At 38.5% G+C, this 21,310-nt stretch overlaps 1 protein-coding gene across 38 annotated transcripts in view; it reads right to left on the reverse strand.

Annotated features, from left to right (window-relative positions):
• ESRRG (estrogen related receptor gamma) overlaps window positions 1–21,310 on the reverse strand; it is a 649,428-nt gene that overhangs the window by 281,792 nt on the left and 346,326 nt on the right. For 15 of the 38 annotated variants that reach the window (XM_045368468.3, XM_074036539.1, XM_045368434.3 and 12 more), the window contains one exon: window positions 17,426–17,473. The exons of the other annotated variants lie outside the window; for them this stretch is intronic. The gene's annotated coding sequence lies outside the window, so the exon portion shown is untranslated. The remainder of the gene's footprint in view (window positions 1–17,425; window positions 17,474–21,310) is intronic. 38 annotated transcript variants of the gene reach the window in all.

The raw sequence follows: 21,310 nt of genomic DNA on the forward strand, positions 1-21,310 counted from the left end.
GTCATTAATGAAAGCTCACTGTGAATTTGAAACCTCCATTTGATTTCTTTTACCAAACTGTGGGATCAAGACAAAAATAGCTTTACAGTAAACATTTTCCACCTTACAAATAAATAAAACAAGCATGCCAGAGAAGGTGACAGGAAATGTGTGGCTGAAAATAAAAAATATCCCTTGTCAGTTTTAGCAGGTATTCAATCTTTTGAATCAATGAGAAATTTGGGGAGATACTGTTCTCCTTCTCTTAAAAAAAATCCTACTTGGATGCCATCTGTTCATTATAAATACCCTCATGTATAAGTACCCAGAAGATGAAATAGAGAAGAAATGAAATAGCTACAACCTTATATTCCCACTCAGAAGAGTTAGGGGGTATATCGGAATCTCCCGGTGGCTGGGATTCCGTGGGGCAGGGGGATGAGCCATATAATTTGAAAATGCTTTTCAGATGAATATGTCCTGGTTGAGAACTTAGAAATTATTTCCTTGGTTTACCTGATCATAGGTCTCAATTACATTATAAATGGTTCCAATATCTATTCCCTTAGAACAACACATTTACCAGGAGGGACCCTCCGCAGAGTGACCATGTCTGAGATATAGGACTAATTACAACTACCACATATATGAGATGTTTGTGAGAGCTATGCTACTTTATTAGCTGCACAATTACTAGTATTAATGTACATAGCAACAGTGCAATCTGCCTTATAATACTGCTCTTTCAGAAATTGTCTTTTACGGCTTCAATTTTTTTATCTTTATTCTTTAATTAAAATAAAAATATCTTAAATTACTTTACCTCATCGGAAATCACATTTTCTGATTCCACCTTTAGTTTCTATTTTGCATCTACAAATATATCTTCTCATGCTAAAACACTAGTTGCTTATGTATTCAGTTTCCCAACCTCACTTGGGAATTGAGGTTCCTAGGTAAGGTTAAGCTACTCCCTCCTCAATTGGTCACAAATTCCTAATGGAATTCAAGTCCTCCTAGGACCCTTTCTTGGATCTTTACAGTACTGCAGTAATATCTAGAATGACAAAACTACATTCGAAGGTACCTCCCAAAGTTCTTCCCATAGGACACATACTTAAGCTTTGTCCTGACTCTTCTGACATTTCCAAGGCTGGATTCAGTCTGAAATATTTCCCATTATTGGTTTACAAAATCTCTTGCACCCTCTCTCGAAGAATTAGAATAAAAAGAATACTGTTGGGGTTTCAAAATCATATTAGCTTATACTTTTCTACAATATCAGATAGTTTCCCCATCATTCTGGGTACCATGTACTTGCTTTGCACCACGCCTCTTGCTTTTCTTTCTTGATCTCTTAGCTAAGGCAGTTCCTCCTGAGCAACTTACATTTCATTCAATTAAACAAGGTCATTAAAAACAGTGTTTGGCCATTCACTATACCAGCAAAAATTTCCTACCACCCCATAATATTTCTCTGAGAGTTTCTTTTCTAAATATGTCTTATTTTTTCCTATATCCAATGCTTAGTGTTTTCTCAATATTTTAACATCTTTTTCTCATTTTCCACTTCTCTCCTAACGTGTTTAAAATATCCACGATGTTATAGTTAATTGTAGTCAAGATTTTTCTCTTTTTAGATAAGAATACTTTTGCTTGGATTAAAATAAGTTATATGCAGAGGCCTTCATTCTACTCCATATACTTCTCATGAGTCATAGTAAAAGAAATAAATCCTATATACCTTAATTCTATCAACACAACAACACACACAACCTAGACTATATGGGTAAAAAAATACATATAAAGCACTAGATCAAGATTCTGAGTTTCAATAAAGAAGGGAATTCATAAAACATGACAATTTATTCCAGATTATCTATAAACAAATATGTACTATTGAGTTTCTCTGTGGTTTCATTTACTTATCTTCAACAGAGTTAAGGAATTATAAAAACAGACGATTGTGTCAGTGTTTTACTGAGCACACTTCATTTTTTAAAAATGACTACTTGTCCCTAGTTTCCTTTTTTCCTTCCTCCTCCCTTTTGCCCCAAATCCCCAACAAAAAGCTTACCAGTTGGTTAGTCTCTGTGTTATTAGTTCATGGAAATGCTAGTATTATTTAACAATAAAAATAAAAATCACACTCAAGCGAGCACTGAATTATTCATGCACTCCGATTTTACATAATTTGGCCATCCCTCTTTATATTGCTATTTCAGTTTCTATCACTAAACAATTCTCCACTAGGTCTACCTTGGATTCCTGTGAACAAGGAGATAACACTTGCAAAATGTTCCCTCCGAGACGATGGTCTGAGCTGATGTCCAAACATTTGCAGCCAAAGCCTAAACTATGAAAACAGCAAGGAATACCCTCAGTGCCCAGAATAAAAAATAGAGTATTAACAAGACTTTTTTCAAAACAAAATCAAATTTCTTTAAAATTTAAAAATCTTTAGTGACACAAAAGCTAGCAATATTGAACCATCACGGGAACAGACTTCGAAGACTTTCATTGTCACCCTGTATTTTCATTACAAGTATACACAGACTCAAGACATCATTTAAAACACAATTAAGGCACTTAATGTGGTTTTGGCATTAAAAGTTACTATTGGGCAATGTCAATCTCTCTCTTTAGGAGGAGAGGAGGGAAAGCAGCTGAGCAGGGTATAGGAATAGAAATGCAACTTGCACGATCAGCAAAATGTCAAGCACTGCGAGGTGAGCCCTTATGGTGGTCAATATTCTAGACACCACGGTGTTAGCGCACAATCTACACTGGCCTGTACCTCATACAGCAAGCCCCTACCTCTGAGCAGTAGCAATTTTGCTCAGAGTTGGAGTGAAAAGCTATTTTCAGTGGCAATATCAAGACAGAAACTGAAGAAAGCAAAAAGAGAAAGAAGACTGTTATGCAATAAAAACCAAACAACCAAAAATGGTTGTGAGAACTGCATTCTCCTCAAGGGAAGGTTCTCCTTTAAAAAAAAAAAAATCACTGTTTGTTTTTTTGCTCATTTCCAAAATATAATTTTTAGCAAGTCATTAACCTAAGTGACGGAAGTGTAAACTGAACCTTTATAGCAACATTCTTCAAATGTTCAGTGTTAAGTGTGGGAAAGGAAAAAAAAACACAGATGGAAAATACTATAATGAACTGACATGTTCTATTTAAAAACTGTTTGTCAGCCGTAGTTAAGTTGACACTGTCAGCATGGCAACAAATCATAACATTTTGCATGTTTTGCTGCATGCTTGAAGTAAGGATAGCACATCGCACGCCTAGATCATAGTGGTGGGAGTTTAGGAACAGTACAATCAATGGAATGGAACAGAACATGTCTGATCCGCTGCTCCCTAAAGGTCAGCCACCAGGGAAGTGCAGAATGTCTGGTGTGCTGTTTCTTTGTGTCTATCAAAGAAAACTACTGTTCACAGTTTTTAAAATGGGATATGAGAGGCCCAGGACTACTAAGGGATTCTCTCCTCTATATTGTTTAATTGTTGCAATTCACTTAGAGATTCACGTGCTGCAAGAATGAAGACCTGCAATAGACTTCCTTCCCTTCAGACTTTATCACAAGAGGAAAACAAAAGCCAATGATATTGAACAGAAATTGGGAACAAACTAAATATAATGGAATATGATCTCAAAAGTTGAATTCATATAGAAATAAAGTAAGTACATGCAATGGCAAATAATTTGATTTTTAAAATGTGTATTGAGTGACCTACCATGTGTTAAGCTCTGGACTAGTAAATGTGGGGTTAACACCAAATAAATAATTTTAAAATGTTTGCTGCCCTCATGGAGCAAAAAATGTATTGAGAAAGTAAAACTAACAGAAACACACACACAAACTCCTACATAAGATAATATAGGAAATATGCATCAATAAAGCCACATATAGTCCAAAAACATAATTTTAGTTAATACTAAAGGAAGCTCTGGATAATCCATAAAGCAAATAACAGAAAGCTGACTATATGACAATGAGTACATATGTGCTTTGCACCAATATCATCAAATTCAAGTCTGATTTCTTTACAGAGGCATTGGACTTAGCTAGGTAATATTTATTGACACACACTATCTAGGCAAAAATACAACTATACAATAGAGGAAATACTAAGTATCTAAGACTCCACTTTTTATATTTAGGACACCTAAAAACCATCTGCGAATGAACTTATTATAAGTGACAAGCATAACATTTTAGTACAGGCATACCGTGTTTTATTGCACTTCACTTTACAGTGCTTTGCAAATATTGCACTGTTTACAAATGGAAGGTTTGTGGCAACCTTTCATCAGCAAGTCTATCAGTGCCATTTCTCCAACGGTGTGTGTTCACTTTCTGTCTCTGTGTCATATTTTTGTAATTCTCATAACATTTCAAACTTTATCTATGATTGGTGATCATTAATGTTACTCTTATAATTGTTTTGGGGCACCACGAACTGTGCCCAGGAACTTAATTGATAAATGTTGTATGTGTTCGAACTGCTCCACCAACTGGCCATTCCCCGTTCTCTCTCTCTATCCTTGGCCATCCCTATTCTCTGAGACACAACAATATTGAAATAAGGTCATCTAAAAACCCCAAAAAAGGCTGGATGCAGTGGCTCCCGCCTGTAATCCCAGCACTTTGGGAGACTGAGGTGGGAGGATTGCGAGGTCAGGAGTTTGAGACCAGCCTGACCAACATGGTGAAACCCTGTCTCTACTAAAAATACAAAACTTAGCCGGGCATGGTGGCACATGCCTGTAGTCCCAGTTACTTGGGAGGCTGAGGCAGGAGAATCGCTTGAACCTGGGAGACAGAGGTTGCAGTGAGCGAGGTTGTGCCACTGCACTCCAGCCTGGGCAACAGAGCAAGACTCCATTAAAAAAAAAAAAAAAAATCCCAAAATGGCCTCCAAGTGTTCAAGTGAAAGGAAGAACTGCATGTCTTTCACTTGAAATCAAAAGCTAGAAATGCTTAAGCTTAGTGAGGAAGGCATGTTGAAAGTCAAGACAGGCCACAAGCTAGGCTTCTTGCACCAAATGGTTACCCAAGTTGTGAATGTAAAGCAAAAGTTCTTGAAGAAAATTAAAAGTGCTATTCCAGTGAACATATGAATAATAAGAAGCCTTATTGCTCATATGGAGAAAGTTCGAGTGTCTAGATAGGTCAAACCAGCCATAACATTCCTATAAGCCAAATTCTAATCCAGAGCAAGGTCTTAACTCTCTTCAATTTCCAGAAGGCTGAGAGAATTGAGGAAGCTGCCAAAGAAAAGTTGGAGCTATCATGCATTGGTTCATGAAGTTCAAAGAAAGAAGTCATCACCATAATATAAAAGTGCAAGGTGAAGCAGCAAGTGCTGATGTAGGAGTTGCAATGAGTTATCCAGAAGATCTAGCTAAGATCATTGATGAAGGTGGCTTTAAACAACAGATTTTCAATGTAAATGAAGCAGCCTTCTATTGGAAGAACATGTCATCTAGGACTTTTATAGCTAGAAAGGAGAAGTCAATTCCCGGCTTCAAAGCTCCAAAGAACAGGCCTACTCTCTTGTTAGGGGTTAATGCAGTTGGTGACTTTAAGTTGAAGCCAGTGCCCATGTACCATTCTGAAAATCTTAGGACCCTTAAGAATGATCCTAAATCTACTCTGCCAATATTCTGTCAGTGGAACAACAAAGCCTGGATGATAGCACATCTGCCTACAGCATGATTTACTGAGTACTTTAAGCCCACTGTCGAGACCTTCTTAGAAAAAAGCAGAAGCAAAATATTACTGCTAATTGACTATATACTGGTCACCCAGGAGGTCTGATGGAGATGGACAAGGAGATGAATGTTGTCTTCATGCCTGCCAACAAAACATCTATTCTGTAGCCTATGGATCACAGAGTAATTTTAACTTTCAGGTCATTATTTAAGAAATACATTTTGTAGGGCTATAGCTACTATAGACAGTGGTTCCTTTCATGAATATGACCAAAGTCTATAAAATAACCTTTCTGTAGAGGATTCGCCATTCTAGATGCCATTAAGAACATTTGTAATTTATGGGAAGAGGTCAAAATGTCAACATTAACAGGAATTTGGAAGAACTTGACTCCAATTCTCATGAATGACTTTGAGGAACTCAAGACTTCAGTGGAGGGAGGAGCTGTAGTTGTGGTAGAAATAGCAAGAGAATTAGAAGTGGAGCCTGAAAGTGGGACTGAATTGCTGGAATCTCAGGATAAAACTTGAATGGAGGAGGAGTTGCTTCTTATGGATGAGTGGTTTCTTGAGATGGAATCTACTTCTTGTGAAAAGGCTGTGAACATTGTTGATATGACAATAAAGGATTTAGAATAATCTGTAAACTTAGATGATAAAACAGCAGCAGGGTTAGAGAGGATTGACTCTCATTTTGGCAGAAGTTCTATGGGTAAAATGCTATCAAGAAGCATTGCATGCAACAGAGAAATTATTCATGAAGGTAAGAGTCAATCAATGTGGCAAACTTCATTGTTGTCTTATTTTAAGAAATTCGTCATAGCCACCCCAACCTTCAGCAACTGCCATGCTGATCAATCAGCAGCCATTAACATCAGGGCAAGACCCTCCACCAGCAAAACGTTTATGACTTGGTGAAGGCTCAGATGATCATTAGCATTTTTAGCAATAAAATATTTAAAAATTAAGGCATGAGTGTTATTTTTGGTATTAATGCTATTCCACACTTAATAGACCACAGCATAGTATAAACATAACATTTTTGACCAGTTTATGCATAAACATAACTGGTAAATGAAAAAATTGGTGTGACTTGCTTTACTTCGGTAACTGCTTGACTGACGTGGTCTGGAACGGAACTGGCACTATCTCTGAGGTCTGCCTGTACCTGATTAGATTTTGGAATCTAATATTTTCATTTCACAAAGGAGAAAGTTAAGGTCTGGAGATTAAGTGCCTTTTCTGGATCTGTAGCAAGGCTGACATAGATAAACTTTTAGATGCAGTATTCTTCACAATCCCACATTTTCTTTCACTGGTAGAAATATACAAGATAAAGTCTTACATAGGAGAAAGGCTACCAGACTTGGAAGTGTAAGAATTGTATTCCAGGTCTTTGGCAGACACTGCTACTTGTCCATCCAAATCTGTTCCACTCTGTTTCCTGGATCTGAGGCGAGGATGCATTTCCCACTGTACCAGCCAGGTGGGCAACGTGGCTAAGCTCCTACCAATGACTTATGAGCAAAAGTGCAATTTCCACTTCACTTACTCAGGAGAAAATATCCTGACCTGGACTTTGCTCTCTGCCCCTTTCCTTGGCTAGAATGACCAAGGTCAATGAGACCTTCAAAGTCATGGGCTGAAGATGACAAAAATACCGTCAGGCTGGATCTCCTAAATAACTAAGAGCTGCCTGACAACCTGCCATAGTCACTTTGGTCTGTTACATGACAGAGAAATAGGCATTTATATTATTTACTCCACGCTATTTTGGAGACTGTCACAGAAACTTCTTACCCCCAGCTTGTTCAAGTCCTGAATCTAACATTGGGTAATATGATGCTGTGGGAAAGTCGTTCACTTCTTTTGAGCCCATTCCCCATCTGTAAAATGGACACAATTATATTTGCTTTTTTAACCTAATGGAATAAGGACATAAGTCACTCTATAAAATGCTTTCATACAAATATAAAATATAAACAAATATAGGAGTTCAAAGGAAAGAACAATTCCTTCTAGCTGGAGTGACCAGAGAAGACCAAAGGGAAGAACTTGAGATGAATCTTAGTAAGGTTTGGATGGGATTTTTTTTTTTTTTTTTTTTTTGAGACGGAGTCTCGCTCCGTTACCCAGGCTGGAGTGCGGTGGCGCGATCTCGGCTTACTACAAGCTCCACCTCCCGGGTTCATGCCATTCTCCTGCCTTAGCCTCCCGAGTAGCTGGGACTACAGACACCCACCACCACGCCCGGCTAATTTTTTTTTGTATTTTTAGTAGAGACAGGGTTTCACCATGTTACCCAGGATGGTCTCAATCTCCTGACCTCTTGATCCGCCCATCTCAGCCTCCCAAAGTGCTGGGATTACAGGCGTGAGCCACCGTGCCCGGCCAGTATTTTTAACTTGCAAAGAAGATGTGCAAAGATGGAAAAAATCATGGTGCAAGATTAAAAATATACAGTACATTTTTTAGAGAATAGCAGAAGAGAGTTTGGCTATAGTAGTGGCATCTGGTAGAAGGGTAATAGGAAATAAGGCTGGCAAAATAAATTTGAGGGCCAGACTGTAGGGAGTAAAAAAGACTTGAAAACAAGAATAATGAATCATGATCCGTTGTGGTAATTTCATCCTCTTTATCCATGTTTGGTAGAGGATAGACATCTGCCTGAGACATTGTTGTGTAGAGGTGCATTGCTTGGATCTGGGATAGCCATCTTGTGCTCTTAATGCAAAGGCCAAGAGAATCAGAGAGATGCCAGAACTTCAACATTGTGAAACAGCTGAACAAAAATGGAAGTATTTATCTCAAAGATTTTTGTGATGGGGAAAATGAAATGCTTATTTGAACATTAATTGGTATTTCTGTTACTTGTAGTCGAAAGTATTCTTTACTTAGAGTAAGAAGTGTAAGCAGTGAACTCTGTATCACAGAGAACAACATATCAGGGTGATAGAATCTGGATATTTTCGCCATCCAAATCTCATGTTGAATTGTAATCCCCAGTGCTGGAAGGGGAGCCTGGTGGGAGGTGTTTGTATCATGGGGGAAGATACTTCATGGCTTAGTACTGTCTTCAAGACAGTGAGTGAGTTCTTGCAAGATATGGTCATTTAAAAGTGCATGGCACCTCCTTCCCCAACTCTCTCTCCCTCTTGCTCCTGCTTGCCCCACCTGATAGGCCTGCTCCCCCTTTGCCTTCTGCCATGATTGCAAGCTTCCTGAGGACTCCCCAGAAACAGATGCCACTATGCTTCCTGGACAGCCTGCAGAAACACGAGCCAATTAAACATCTCTTCTTATAAATTACCCAGTCTCAGGTATTTCTTTATAGCAGTGCAAGAATGTCTAATATACAGAGGAAAGGTGTGATCTCTGAAAAGATTCCTTGGAAACCATCACTTTAATTTCTCAGACACATGTCCTTCATCATCAATACATTGGAGCCATAGACCCTCCCATACTTACAATCACATTCTAAGATATATTTACAAAAGTAATCTTGGAATTCACTTTACAAGCAAGAATATTTTTTCATTATTCATAATTTGTACTTACTTTATAAGCACTATCATTTTTATCATACCACTTGGTGAATAAAAATTACATATTCATAAGAAAGTCAACCAGTGCAAATTTTTGGATAAAACTTTACAGCTAGGAAAAAAACAGAAAAATCACATAGATCTTCTGCATAGTTTTGCAGATAAGGAAATTCAGACCTAGATGCTGTACTAAAGGCCTTGCTAAAATCCTAGAACCAACCCTTCCTTTTTATTTTTCTTTTCCACAAAAATTATAATCAGTCCCATTGCTATCAAGTAGATTTTCTCTTTGTTCTCAGAATAAGAAATATGAAAAAAATTATTTTAAATCTCTAAGAGGAAGGGTTAAGTTTTCCTGACATTCCCTATAATTAGTATATCTTATCAATAACATATGCACCTAAAATATCAAATTTAAAGTGGAATGTTTTAATAAAACATAACCAAAAGGACCTACCTAAGTGCATACACAATGACAAGAAGCACTTGGTCAGCCTCATTCATTACCTCTGTGACATTCATGCAGATTTGCTAAATATCTCGTTTTCTATCATGTCCTCTATCAGGACTTTTTCTCCAGACCTAGTCCTGTATTACACAAGAACTAGAAGTCAGTCTGAGCATAAGTACAGTACTAGAAAGTAATACCAATATAATTTATTCTTCCTGTCCCTCTAGCTATTACTCTTTATATATATATCCAGGGTTTTTTGTTTGTTTGTTTGTTTTTTGCCAGGTTAAAGCAGGGGAAGGCCGGGGAGATAAGATGCTTAGATACTTACAGCCATCAACAATTTCTTGAAAAGCAACTATTCAGGGAAAAAGGGGAGGTAAAAGTCGAATCTGCCTAGGCATTGTTTACATATTAAAAGTAAAGATGAGGCAGTGGCATTAGGAAAAATACATACAGGCTCTGGCATATTTCTTCAAATTGAATAAATGCTTTTTATAGACTCCTTTACATGAAATAATTTAGTCATTAAAAAGAGAACTATGCACTAGAATATGCCACTTCAGTCCAGATTAGTAATAATTTTGCAAATGCACTCGCAAAAATTTTTCTTAGATTATTTTACAACAAACTCTGCATGAAATGTAGTGGCACATGAAGAAAAATTGCTTAGCTACAGTTGGTTTTGATGCCATACCATAGGAGCCATGGAGGGGACTCATTCAATATAGCTTTTCATGCTGTTCCCATTTCCATTTTCATAAGGCACCATGATCCCTTAGTGAAAAGAATTGCTCCTAGTCTGCTGCAGATAGGAATATGATCAGTAACCTCAAATCCCTTTCTTTGTAAAATCAGAAACATGCAATACAGTTAGGATTCAGAATTTCTATAAAACAAATTTTCCAGACAGGTATCTGAGGTTCCTGCTCCTTTTGGAAAATCCATATTTATCCTCTATGTCCACCACTCAGTCTCTAAATTTTACTGCCCTTCTGGTCCCACAGTGTTGGCTAAAATATGGATATTTCTGATCATGCTTCTTTGGTGCTAATCGTGAACACTGAGCAGGCCAGTATTTGGATGGATGACTGGGGTAGGAAGCCTCCACGATTGCCCCCAGTGATTCCCCCATCCTGGTATTTATATATTTGCATAGGCCCCTCCAATGTTGTACCAGGATTGGTCTGAGTGACCAACAGAATACAGCAGAGGGGAAGGTATGTCACTTCTGAGATTAGGTCATAAAAGACACTGCAACTTCTGTTTTGGCCTCTCTCTCTCTCTCTGTCAGATAATTTGCTTTGGGGGAAGCCAGCTGCCATGTTGTAAGCAGCCATATGGAGAGATCCATATGGTGAGAACTGAGACCTCCAGCCTACAGTCACGTGAGGGAGCCTGGAAGCGGATTCCCCTGCCCTGTCATATCTTCAGATGACTGCAGCCCTGTCCAACACCTTGAGTGCAACCTCACGAGAGACCTTGAGACAGAACCACCCAAATAAGTTACTCCCAGGTTCCTGACTCTCAGAAATTGTATAAGATTATAGATATTTGCTGTTTTAAGCGGTTAAAGTTTTCAAGTACTTTGTTATGTGGCCTAATACAAAGCAAAAGGTACTACAGGTTTTTGTTTTGTTTTGCTTTTCTTCTAATTTTTAAGTGACTTGAGGATAAGGGCCACATCTTATTCATCTACAGGTTTAGCAGAGTGCTTAAGGACATAGCAGATCCAATAACCATTTTCTGAATGAATGATCCTCTCCTTCCTGTTTTTATCATTAAAGTAAATTCAATGACAATTACACTTCCAGACTTCTGGCTTAACTAAGGAATTTTTTTTTTTTTTTTTAATACTGTGGTTTAATCCAGAGAATACAGAAGAGAAAAAAATTCTGAAATGAGATCACTTTTTAGAAGGTCCAAGTTTTTAAATGCTCCTACCATTAAGAGTTCAATATAAATTTACAATGAGGCTCACTGAGCAATTTAGGAAGCCTTGGCCTTCTGCCTTATAAGCATTCATGATTACAAACTAAAACTTGGCCTCACCAGCTAAGACATGACAGCATGATGGGAAAGACTAAAGGCTGACGTAAGTGTAAAAGAAATAAACTCCTGTAGGTCTTGGGTTTAGGGAGCAGTATTTATACTCAATGCGACTTGGGGAGAAAAATTCCTAAAGGTAAGTCTCTCTTGGTAAATTAGATCACTTGGGGGGAATCCGGGAGTAAATACTTTCTCTGTTTCCGTAAGTAGGAACTATATTCTGCAGTAGCAGGAGTTAGTTCTGATAGATACTTCATAGTATATCCATCCCTCCAGATCCACCATCCCCCATAGTCTGATAAGTTCCTACTGGGAAAACACAGGTTACATAAAGGGGTAAAATAATCCCATTACCATGTAGAGAAATAAAGATGCATCCATTTGGAAACCTCTTAGGAGATGTGCTTGCTTGAGCTGACATTTACTAACAGAGCAACATTTCTCTTTTTTCCCACTGACTAAGCCCCTTTCCTAGACAATGATCTCCTCTGGGAGAGAGTTATTAGAATTATTACTCCAGAGTATTAGTGAAAAGGGTTCACTGAGTAGAAAGAAGAAAAGCAAAGATTTTGCTCAGCAGAGTTAAAGTTTTACCAAAGGGAAGTTCAAGTTGCATGAATGAAAAGGACAGCCTTTCACTGGGAAATAATTTCCCTGGATTGCACAGGCTATACCTTCAGGGAACATGAACCAGGATAATCTCTAGCCTTCTTCTCTTCAGGGAAAGAAACGACTCAGGAAATGCTATCTTTCTTGTCTCCACCCTAAACTAGGTGACAACTAAATACAGCTCAGGAAGCCAACGGTCAGAATCATTTTTAAGTTTTGTCGTCTAAGAAATTCACTAAAATATTAAAAGAGAAAATAACTGAATGGGGTGGTACAAAAAAGGGCCTCAGGTTCAGTTAATTTCTATTCCAGAAAACAAGCTTTGATTCTTGCATCACTTGACAAATACTGCTTACTTCTCAAAAATGTGAGTACTGACCCAAAGACATGAAATAACACGTTCTAGAGACTAAACCTTAAACTAACCAGACTCACTGGAAAAATAAATGAACAGCTACGTTCTTTAATGTACATGTGTTTTTTCATTAAAATAAACAAATAGATTAAAATACATTAAATTTTATTTTATTGTATTTATTTTATTTTATGTATTTTCTTTTCTTTTTTTTTTTTTTTTTTTTTGAGCCAGAGTCTCACTTTGTTGCCCCGACTGGAGTGCATTGGTGAGATCTTGGCTCACTGCAACAGCTCCCTGGATTCAAGCGATTCTCCTGCCTCAGCCTCCCGAGTAACCGGGATTACAGGCACGTGCCACCGCACCTGGTCTCTAAATTGTAATATATATGTTTAAAACATGAATACAATTCTAGGAAAACAAAGGCAATTTAAATTTTGAATCTTGGAATTTTGATGTTAAGAAGTTAAAGATTGTGATGTCTCCTTCCTCTCAGGAATCATCTGTAAAACAAGGAGACAAAAACAGAAAAACATTCTCCATCTTTGATGGAAATAGGAGTCACAGGTGAACCTGAACCACGGTATATGAAGCTACAAAGCAGAGTGCAGAATAGTAACTGATCAAGAGGTATACAGGAAGTGAACCATAAACACAGACTGAATGGGATGTCAACAAGAAGCAGGACTCTTCTCCCCAAAATCTCAGGCATCATGGGGCATTGTATACCAGATATTGGTGTAGGTCATGGGTCAGGCCTGTGAGGCCTGGGGCTGAAAACAAGTGGGGCTGGCTGAAGTCGGCCTCAACTTCCTCCACCTACTTCCTAAAAGGCAGAGCAACCATTCTTCCTCCCTACTTTCTCTTTGTAAAAAATTAGCTAGAGAAGTTCTGATAACAGAAATAGAAGGAGCAGTGGGGTGAGGAAGAAGCAGAGGGGTGCTGTGGGACACCGTGCTGAAAATGAGAGCATTACAGGAAAGCATGCATACCCTTACCCCACTTCCCCACTGGGCTCCCAGATGCCCTCGGGCAATTGTATATCTCCAAGGCAGAACACTGCAGGACCCTGCTCTGGAGAAAAAGAATGTTCTAGCGAAAAGGCCCAGAGACACCAATATTTTGGGATGCCCTCAACAGCAACAACAACAATAGCAAAACTGGCTCCCTAGAAGATCACCCTAAAGTAGAAAGAACCCATTCACAGTTCCTATCATTGCATCTAAGGATCACTATTGCAGTGCCTCACTCTTAAATATGAAAGAAACTAGCATTTGAGTGGTTTCTTATCCTGTGTTATTAATAAATACACAGTCTTCCAAATCTTAAAAAAAAAAAAAAAAAATCCTTCACTGGCCTCTACTGTCTCTTCTAGCTTTAATCCAATTTCCTTCCTTCTTCTCCCTGTCTCACTTTCTGAAGAACTTCATCTTCCACCTTCCCGAGCTCCTGGCATCTCTTTAACCCCGAGGTCTGATTTTACCACCAGCCCTCTCCACACTTTCTAACGTTCAAAGCCAGAAATTTCTTGGTGGATTTTCCTGCTTCTATGACACTCATTCCCAGACACCCAAGCTCAAAATGTCAGCATCACTTTTTTAAAAATTAAACTTCCTTAATTTTATTTATTTATTTTTGGCTTTTTTTAGACGTAGTCTCACCCTGTCACCCAGGCTGGAGTGCAGTGGCACGATCTCAGCTCACTATAAATTCTGCCTCCCAGGTTCAAGCGATTCTCCTCCCTCAGCCTCCCGAGTAGGTGGGATTACAGGCGTGTGCCACCACTCGTGGCTAATTTTTGTATTTTTAGTAGAGACAGGGTTTCACCATGTTGGTCAGCCTGGTCTCGAACTCCTGACCTCATGATCCGCCTGCCTTGACCTTTCAAAGTTCTGGGATTACAGGCGTGAGCCACCACGTGCGGCCTCCTATTGTTAACATCTCGCATTAGGATAGTACATTTGTCACAAATAACAGAACAATATTGATACATTATTATTAACGAAACTCCATACTGTATTCAGATTTTCTTACTGTTTACCTATTCTTCTTCTGTTTCAGGATCCCACCGAGGATGAGGATGTCATATTACACTGAGCTGCCATAACTCCTTAGGCTTCTCCTGAATGTCACCAAATACCTTCTCAGTTTCCGTAAGTGGGAACTATGTTCTGCAGTAGCAGGAGTTAGTTCTGATAGATACTTCACAGTATACCCATCCCTCCAGATCCACCAACTCACATAGTCTGATAAATCCCTATTGGGAAAACAAAGGTTCCATAAAGGGGAAAAAAAATAAATCCCATTACCTTAGGATTTTCCTTGTTTTTGATGACCTTGATAGTTCTGATCAGGTCTTTTGTAAAATTCCTCAACTGAGATTTGCCTGATGTTTTTTTGGGGATCAGACAGGGGTTGTGGGTTTGGGGGAGGGAGACCACAGACATAGAGTGTTGTTTTCATCACATCGTATCAAGGGTGTGTACTACCAACATGACTTAATACTGTTGATGCTAACCTTGATCACCTGCTTAAGGTAGTGTTTGTCTAGCTTCTCCCCTGTAAATTATTCTTTTCTACCCCTTATTTTGTACTGTACTTTTAGAAGGAAGTGCAGCTCACACTCAGGGACTGGAGAGTCATGCTCTACCTCCTATAGGGCAGAGTATCTATAGAGATTATTTGGAATTTTTCTCAGCATCACTTTTGACCCCTCTTTTGTCCTTCCTCCTCAATTTGTGCATTTTCCCAAAAGTAAGCAGTATGGTTTTGCCTGGAATCAGATCCTGTAACGCAAAACCCTGATTCTTTTCATTGAACCAAGAGAGAAAATTAATTATTCCTGGGACCTTAGGGCTTCCATCTTTCCTTCTTCTTTCTCTTTTCTTTTCTTTCTCTTCCTCAACACATACTTCTTGTCTGCAACCTCCCAGGCATTGTATTAACTTTAGAAACACAGCAGTAAGCGAAAAAGACATTGTCCCCGAGGGTCCAAAGGCTTGTAATAGTGCCATCCAATTTAGCTAGGGAGTCACAGAAGACTTCCCTGAGGAGGGGACTTTTAAGATATGAATGGTAAGTCTATGAACAAATTCCTCTATAAGTAAGAGAGCACTCACGATAGAGGTCCTGCATGTGCAAAGTTCTGGCATGTGAGGGAGTCTGGAGGAAGCACTGTAGTACAGTTAACAAGGAAAAGAGGATGAAAAAGGCCTCCAGAAAGCCAGGAAGGGCTGCCTCCTGAAAATCCTGCAAGCTACTTGTGGTCATCAACAGCAGGGCAGTGTCATGACCAGATTGGAATTTTAAATAGATTGTTACAAGGGAAGAATCCTTTTAGGTAGTAAGAGTGGATGTAGGATAACTGGTTAGGAGACCTTTACAGAAGTCCGGACTGAGGTGATGGTAGCTTGGCTTAGAGTAGGAATTGTGGTGATAGAGAAAATTATACAGATTTAACAAACAGACTGAAATATGGGATCTTAGCTGAGGGAACTACACTCTCTTACCTTAGTTTCTTCATCTTTACAAGCGGGATAATAATATACCTACCTATGGAGCTGTTGTGGAATAATGGGTTAATATATGCAAAGCATTTAAAGAAGTGCTTGACTCATATTAATTGCCATTAATAATACCAGTTAAATTATCATGAAAACGTGTCTAAATCATCACAGTCTTAGACCTAAATCAGCTGGAGAATCAATCCCCTCACTGACAAAATGAAGAGGCTTGGCTACATAATTTCCAAGATCTTCTCTAGTCCTAAATGGTTAATTTTCATAACCATTATTCTTTGCTAGTCCAAGAAGACTATATGCTCTGATGTAAGCTGTCCCCAAAGAGCCCACTCAGTAAATGTAACCTTATCTTACTTAACCTACACCTTTGCAATTTCTATCAGACCCTTTCAAAAACACCAACAAAGGGGGAAAAATATTCTCTTGACTAAGGAATTCCGATAAACATGAAATTGATTTTTCATTCCTAAACATTTCACATTCAGGACCAGCAGAATGTGGTCTACCATTTCTGTTGGTTTCAGAATGGTCCTGTCTTGCTTTTTCTTCCATATTCTAGAAGTATTTCCCCAGCAATACACCACCCACACAACCAAAATTTAAACGATGATTTTGATTCCTCAGGATAGGAGGTGATGATTATAATCACTCAAGCAGGGAGGCACAATGAAGAGGGGCCCTTGACCTCCAGGAGCTCACAATTTACCTACCAAGGTAAGGTTAATCCATACAAAAGAAGACTGAATATAAGAATGTAGAAGTTATGAATGGTTTCTCAGTTCAGACTCTAGATGGACTGGAAAGAATGCACAGGAAAGAAAATGAGGAATATGCAATGACAGAAAGAGCCAAGAACACTGGCATATATGATCACAACTACGTTTTCATATCAATAAAAGGTCTGCAAAATCTTACACACCAAGGGGACAAAATTTTGCTTCTCCCAATCCCAGGCACATCATACATTCATAAACACAAACTAGAAAAAGCAAAACAGAAACATTCTGGGCACTTCCATGGGACTGGGTGAATTTATCTGGAATGATAACTGCACACGTTTCATTAGTCAGTAATTTGGGATTATCACTTATGTAGCCCTAGAACTGTGTAATGTTCTTGAGGAAAGGGAGTCTCCCCCACCCCACCCCCAGAAAAAAACCCCACATTTATTTGCAAATAAAAATATCCTTACTTATTGCCGTGAGGGGGAGAGGAATCTCAGCACTCAAATGAAATTATGCTAAAACAAAGAAAAGAAACAGAAGGTGCTAAATTAAGAAATGTAGATTAAAAATTCAGTTGTAAACAAGCTAACATTGCAGGTAAATTTGAACTAATAAAACAGATGATTTTACTGAAAACTTAACACCTCTCAACACAGCTGTCTGCCCAGTCAGGAAACCATTAACATACTGTCACCAGTACCCCCAGCACTTGATGATACGAATTCTAAAAACAATCCAGAACAACAAAAGGAATGAACCATCAAGGAACCAATGACACATGGGCTTTCTCAATTGCCTTTTCATGGTGCACCACTGTACGCTGAAAAATTTACAAAAGCAGCAAGAACACAGGCTGGACAAAAGAGGGAGGGAAGTGGTAGACAACTTTGAAAAGCAAGTACAAATATTTCAAACAACACATGAGACTGCTTAAGCAACATCTATCCAAAATACACAGTTAATAAACAGGGATATACATAGGGGGTTGTTAAAAGCCATGAAAATACCCCTTTAATAATGATAAGTCATTATATACAGTACTGTATTTTAATAAGAAAGAAACATCATTTTCTCAAATTGAAATACCAAGGCAGGGGTCCTTAATTACTTTTGTGCCAGAAGCTCCTTTGAGGATCTGATGGAAGCTGGGGACTTTCTCTGCAGAAAACTGCATATGCTCATAAAATTTAGTATTCCATTTCACAGAGGTTACTAACTCCCACCTCTGCCCATTGTCAAACTCATCCCTACATGAGTCCTCTGTTATCTTGTGGGTTCATATGTTAAAGGCTTATAAACTCATGAGTTTAGAAAGCCCTGTGCTAAAGAAACACGCTTTCAGACCTTAGGACAAGAGTTTGAAGGTGTTAATGTATTAACAAACTGAATAGGAATTATAAGAAACATTTCATTTAATTGTGTGGTATACAATGATATCCATTTAATTTCACACCAATTCTTTTTTTTAAAACGTTATTGTATATTTTTAAAGCATACAATATGTTTTGATATACACATAGTGTAATGGTTACTATAATCGAGCAAATTAACATATCCATCATCTCACGATTGCCCATTTTTTATTTATTGCAAGTGCACCTAAAATCTACATTTTTAGCAAAAATTCCAAATACAATACTATTAACTGTAGTCCTCATGTTGTACATTAGATCTCTAGACTTGTTCATTCAACATATTTGCTATTTCAGAAGAAAATTAATTGAATTTTTTGAGATGGGATCTTGCTATTTTGTCCAGGCTGGACTCGAACTCCTCCTGTCTTCAAGTAATCCTCCTGCCTTGGCCTCCAGAGTAGTTATGGCTACAGGCATGCCAGCACTCCTAGTTCTATATCAGCCATTTTGTATCCTGTGACCTACTACTACCTACCGCATTTCCGACAACTCCCTGCCCCCTGCCCTTGTTAACCACTGTATTATTCTTTATCACTCTGCATTCAACTTTTCTTTTTCGAAGATTCCACATATAAGTGAAATCATCCAGTATTTATTCTTCTGTGTCTGGCTTATTTCACTTAATGTACTGTCTTTCAGGTTCATTCATGTTGTGGCAAATGAAAAGATAACCTTCTTCTTAAAGGCTGAATAATATTACATTGTAAAAAATATACCACAGTTTCTTTATCCACTCATCCATTGATGGACACTTAGGTTGTTTTCATATCTTGGAGGTTGGGAATAATGCTGCAATGAACATGGGTGTGCAGATAGCAGATATCTTTACAAGGTAGTGATTTCATTTCCTTTGGTTATATACTCAGAAGAGAGATTGTGGGGTCACATGGTAGTTCTATTTTTTAATTTCTTTAGGAATGTCCATACTGTTTTTATAATGGGGGCACTGGTCTACATGCTCACCAAGAGTGTACAGCGTTTCCTTTTCTGCAAACCTTTGCCAACATTTCTTATCTCTTGTCTTTAAGAATAGCCATCCTAACAGGTGTGAGGTGATATGTCATTGTGGTTTTGATTTGCATTTCCCTAATGATTAATGATATTGAGCACCTTTTCATAGACCTGTTGGTCATTTTTCTGTCTTCTTTGGGAAAATGTATATTCAGGCCCTTTACCCCATTCTTTAAAAAATTGGATGGTTTTCCTGCTATTAAGTTGTGTGAGTTACCGATTCTTGATAATGAGGAGTTGATTTCTACTTCAGAGGGAATCCTGCTTATCTGTTTTTCCATCTGGTCCCTATTGCGTACATTTGAGGCATCCCATTACTCAAAAATACTCTGCAGGTGGAAAGCAGGAAACATTTTTTATAAAAAGAAGAGACAAAAATGAGCTAGTTGTACACTTGTTACATCTGGTAATCAGTTTGTTTGCTTACTTATTCAATCAACAAACCCTGAATACTGACTATGTGTCAGAATAATGGTTAAAAAAAGACAATGTCCCTTCCCTCAAAGAGCAAATCATGCAGTGCAGTGACCGGAGAAGCATCAAACTAGGCTGTGATGCTGTGTGGACAGCCTGAGCTGTGCTTTTTTCTGCTTGGGGAAGTGTGGAAATTGAGCCTTATGGAGGCCAAGCAAGTTTTACCTAGGGAAGAAGGAATAGCAATGCACATCTTCCCAAGAAAATGAGGCATTGGGACAAAGGAAGTGGGAGGATTGCAGTTTGCTTGGGTCAAACTGGACATTTTTAGAAGAAGCATGGCAGTAAGAAAAGTCAAAAAAGAGAAAATTCACTGAGCAGTGTCTGATATTGCCAAAAGCTGGCTTAAAATATCCAATAAAAGTTGTAGTTGGAAAAGAAATAGAAATGCATGAACAAAATCAAATAACTATATTCAGGACCAGCTACATAATTTGTGGGGACCCGTGCAAAGTGAAAATATCAGGCACCTCGTTGAAATATTATTAAGAATTTCAAGATGGCAACAGCAGAGTAGTAAACCAAGCACAGGGCACTTCTGAGCACGGGGCCCTGTGTGACTGCACAGGTGACACATCCATGAATTCTGATTGTATTAGACAGAAAATTTCAGATGTTTATGCCCATCCTTTACTACCCCAGTTAAATATCCCCTATTTCTCAAAATGATGACCAAGAAGCACTTAATATGTGCTAAGCACCAGGCTGGGAACGTTATTCACTTAATTTTCTCAGCAAACCTATGAGCTAGATATTACTATTCCCACTTATAGATTATAAAACCAAAGTTAAAAGAGGAAAAGCAATACTAAAAGGAAAAGTGATTTTACATATCTTGAAGACATTCCCTCAATTTCTCATGCCATGCCGTTTTAGTGAGTGCTCTATCGTCTTTCGGATGTGCGTATTTTCATTTCTTTCTGTGGGTTCGTGTTTGCCTGGGCCATGAAAGTCCAGATTCTGTGATATCAGCCAGGGAGTTTGCACTCATATGAGTAAAAACTGGAGTGAGAAGGGCCACAGTTCACCATCCCAATGACGTTACCCCACAGCGTCCCCCAACAGCTTTCTCTGGTAAGAATGTTGGGTGGATGTGGAGGGAACGGAATGCTGGCACACTCAGAAATGTCCCTTTTCAATACAGACACAGTTCTAAGGATAAATTATACATTGAAATAGCACATCCACACTACACAAGTACAAAATCTATTTTAAAAGAAGTTATTACATCTTCAGAACCTACAGTAATTTCTGATTTCTCCCTGCAAACCTCCAATTAATAGTTTCTTGAAACAAAGGCCCAGTAGAGTGTTCAGATTCTTGAGTGTCCCCCGCCCCATCACCAAATGCTGCTGAATAACCAACCTATGACAATCCACAAAATCCACTTTTTCCACTTACAGATGAGAATAAGAACTGCCACAATCACAACAGAATATTAATTCAACAGTA

This window comes from Macaca fascicularis, chromosome 1 (assembly GCF_037993035.2).
Source record: "Macaca fascicularis isolate 582-1 chromosome 1, T2T-MFA8v1.1".
NCBI lineage: Eukaryota > Metazoa > Chordata > Mammalia > Primates > Cercopithecidae > Macaca > Macaca fascicularis.